Raw genomic sequence first — 4588 nt, forward strand, 5'->3', positions numbered from 1 at the left:
TAGTTATACCCCAAACTTATAACCAACACCTTGTACTTAGGTTAGGATTTCTTAACACTTGAATTAGCCTTACAAAAACCAAACTTTGAACCTCCTTTTGGCTCCCAATAGCCACGGCATTCAGCAGCAGAAATGAGAGGTTTTGTGCAGAATTTTCAAGTTCAAAATGTGGAGAAAAAACTTAAGTCAAGTGGTCAAGCTTTGGTTCAAGTAAATAGTATGCACCACTAAAGTTGTGTGTGTGTGTTGGAAGTAACAAATGAGCATGGGATGTTGTCTTGAAGACCAAAAATTCTGCACACTCATTTTATAAAATAATAATGTTATATATATATATAAAAACTTGATACATATATATAAACATGTATTTATTTTGTTACTTTCACATTTTATAAACAAGTGTTTATAAAATATAACACAACATAATCATTTAAACCTATAAACAATTATATATAAATTATCCAAATAATTTATCTCAAGTGATCATATTTTAGAAAACCGATTTTCTAAAGTCCAAGTGTCGCGTATTTATTTAATGACCCAAACGTCAAGACTAAATACGTTTTAAGGTGTCGGTAAGTTTGTTATTGGGTATGACCCGACTTGGATCATAACATACCAGCCACATTAATTTAATATGTCTCTCGGGCATACGAAATACCTTCAATCTCCCACTTGCACGAGAAACATAAGAAATTAATGCAAGTGATGGATACCACCTAACGACCGTCCATCACCCCCAATATGTTATGACTTTGTGCCATTCAATAACATCATCCCTTTCGAGTCCCATCTCGAATATGAATAGGTGAATCTTTCATAATATCCTTTCATCCTAGATGTCATGTCAAATCCAGGAGATACAGAGTGATCACTCTCTTATAGATTTAACTTTTCAGGCCTTAGACATCTGACTCTCAACGAATAAGAGGGACAAATTCCATCTTGACTACATACGTCCTAGATATACACTTTGTAATATACCTGAGTTCTTCCTTATGTACTACCATGTTTCAGAATAGCGAAGGAAAGAATCAAGGCACAGTGCTTGGTGAATATCTGAACCCAATATGTATCTCAGGTCAGAGGATACAATGATATTCGCCTTTACTCAAGATCACATGTGATCAACCACAAAAGTTCTATACAGTAATTCTTGAGAGCGGGTCTTCCAATATTTGTTTCCCACAAATATCTATGAACCTTGGTTGCAACCTTGCCCCACATTCAACTTATGAATGTATACCAATCCGAGTTCATAATAGTCTAAACCTCACACTTGTTCCCACAAATGTGATCAACTACGGAATTTAGAATAATAGTTTATTCATGGATGAAATATGCTAAATTGGAACATGACTCATAATTAAATTAATACCATAATTATATTAATGAGTTTGAACTAATTCGTTCCGTTACAATACATAAAGTAGATCAATTCCAATCACTAGAATATCGAAGCCCTAACGCACAAACATGTCCCTCATGTTTTGGCCCATGTAAAAGCTTCGTGAGTGGATCCGCAACATTATGATCTGTGTGAACTTTGTGAATACATATCTTTCCCTTTTCAACCTCATCCCTGATGTAGTTGAATCTCCGCTCAATGTGACGAGTCTTTTGATGAGCACGAGGTTCCTTGATTTGAGCAATCGCACCCTCGTTGTCACAAAAGATCTCAAGAGGGTCCTGAATGGAAGGGACCACTCCTAAGTCGTCGATGAATTTCTTCATCCATGAAGCTTCCTGAGCTGCCAGTGAGGCGGCAATGTACTCCGACTCTGTAGTGGATAACGCAACAACCTCCTGTTTCGAACTCTTCCAAGAGACCGCACCACCATTTAACATGAAGACATAACCGGATTGTGATCGAGAGTCATCTCGATCAGTTTGGAAACTCGCGTCCACGTAACCTTTTACGGCGAGTTCCTCCTCACCAGACCCATATATTAGAAACATATCCTTAGTTCTCCTAAGGTATTTCAATATACTTTTAACAGCAATCCAATGACTGTTTCCTGGGTTATTCTGGTATCTACTTGTCAAGCTTAGAGCGCATGACACATCCGGTCTAGTACATATCATCGCATACATGATAGACCCAATAGCAGATGCGTATGGGACTTTCTTCATTCTCTCTTGTTCATCTTTCGTGGTAGGACACTGAGATGAATTGAGAACGGTTCCTCTTTGAATAGGTACCAAACCTTTCTTAGAGTTTTCCATCTTGAACCTTTTCAAGATTTTATCAATGTATGTACTTTGACTTAAACCTATCAATCTCTTGGATCTATTCCTATAGATCCCTATCCCCAATATGTATTGTGCGTCTCCAAGATCCTTAATGGAGAAGCAACTCTTTAGCCAAGTTTTGACTCCTTTCATTGTGGTAATATCATTCCCAAATAATAATATATCATCCACATATAGTACAAGGAATATGATAGTGCTCCCACTAGCTTTCTTATATACACAAGCTTCATCACCATTTTTAATGAAGCCAAATTTCTCGGCTTCCTCGTTAAAAACGATGATTCCACATTCTAGATGCTTGTTTCAATCCGTAGATTGACTTCTTTAACTTGCATACCCTTTTAGGATATTTTGGATCAACAAAACCTTCAGGCTGAACCATATAGACATCTTCCATAAGATATCCATTTAGGAAAGCGGTTTTGACATCCATTTGCCATATTTCATAGTCGTAGTGAGCAGCAATGGCAAATAATATCCTAATAGACTTTAGCATTGCCACTGGCGAGAAAGTTTCATCATAATCAACCCCTTGAGTTTGAGTGAAACCTTTTGCTACAAGTCTAGCTTTGTATGTATCCAAGTTTCCATGTATGTCGGTTTTCATTTTGAAAAGCCATTTGCAATCAACTAGCTTGGAGCTAGGAGGTTGCACAACAAGTTCCCAAACTTGGTTTTCATACATGGATTGCATCTCGGCGTTCATGGCTTCCTGCCATTTATCTTTATCAATTCTTGATAAAGCATCTTTGTAGTTTGTCGGTTCATCCAAATCAACCGTATAGCAACCTTCCATGAGAAACCCATATCTCTCGGGAGGATTACTAATCCTACTAGATCTTCGAACGTCTTGTGTACCTTGATCATCCACTTGATCATTTTCAACATCCTCATGTTGAGTACTAGTGCCAACCAATTGTGTATCATCGGCTTGATCTTGTACCTCTACAAGATCTATCTTCCTTTCACCATCACCTTCCATAAGGAACTTGGTTTCAAGGAATTCCGCTTTCCGAGCAACAAATACGGTTTGCTCGGATGGATCATAGAAGTAATATCCCATGTCATCTTTGGGATATCCTATGAAGATACACTTTGTGGATCGAGCATGTAGCTTATTTGCTACATAACGCTTAGGATAAGCTTCACATCCCCATACTTTCAAGTATGAAAGAGAAGGAGGTTTTCCAAACCACATCTCATGAGGAGTTCGTTCCACCTTCTTGGTTGGGGCCATATTTAAAATACGAGCCGCGGAGCTTAGACAATAACCCCAAAATGATAGAGGCAACGAGCTTCTTGCCATCATAGATCGAACCATATCCATTAGGGTTCGGTTCCTCCTTTCGGAAACTCCATTAAGTTGGGGTGTTCCGGGTGGAGTAAGTTGTGAGATAATCCCACAACTCCTAAGATGATCTTGGAAGGCATCGCTTAGGTATTCACCTCCTCTATCGGTACGTAGTACCTTAATTGTCTTATTGAGTTGATTTTGTACTTCGTTTTGATACTCTTTGAATGCTTCAAACGTTTCGTCCTTGTGTCTTAATAAGTAGACATATCCGAAACGACTAAAGTCATCAATGAAAGTAACAAAGTATCTTTCACCTTTCCTAGTCATGGGTTTAAAGGGTCCACATACATCCGAATGTATTAATCCCAATAAATCTTTAGCCCTTTCATAGGTCCCTTTGAAAGGTGTTTTAGTCATCTTGCCTTGTAAACAAGATTCACATACTTCAAACGAATCCATTTCATTTGATTTCAAAAGTCCATTCTTTTGAAGTGTATGTATTCGGTTCTTGTTTATGTGACCAAGGTGACAATGCCATAAGTAGGAATCACTCAAATCCCTTTTGAGTTTCTTGGTGCTTGTATGGTACATTGAGCTACTAGATGATGTGTCATCATGAACCAATTCATAAATTCCATTTGAAGGCGAAGCCTTGAAATAGAATACATTATCTTTAGAAACATGAATATCATCATCAATAAAATTAACAACGTAACCACATTGTTTTAAGCGAGAAATAGAAATAATGTTTCTACACAAATCCGGAGCATACAAAACATTTTCTAAAATAAGTTCCAATCCGCTTGGAAGCTTCAAAATAAAATCTCCTTGAGCTTTAACATGCACCTTTGCACCATTGCCCATATAGAGACTTGATGTTCCCGCCTTATGATCACTTCTTTTGAACCCCTGCAAAGAATTGCAAATATGAGTTCCACATCCCGTGTCTAATACTCATGTATTAGAAGAAGTAATACTAAGCTCTATATATACCATATATATATTACCTGAGGTTTGCCCTGCATCCCTCTTGTCCTTCAA

The sequence above is a fragment of the Rutidosis leptorrhynchoides genome, chromosome 1 (genome assembly GCF_046630445.1).
Source record: "Rutidosis leptorrhynchoides isolate AG116_Rl617_1_P2 chromosome 1, CSIRO_AGI_Rlap_v1, whole genome shotgun sequence".
Classification (NCBI taxonomy): Eukaryota; Viridiplantae; Streptophyta; class Magnoliopsida; order Asterales; family Asteraceae; genus Rutidosis; species Rutidosis leptorrhynchoides.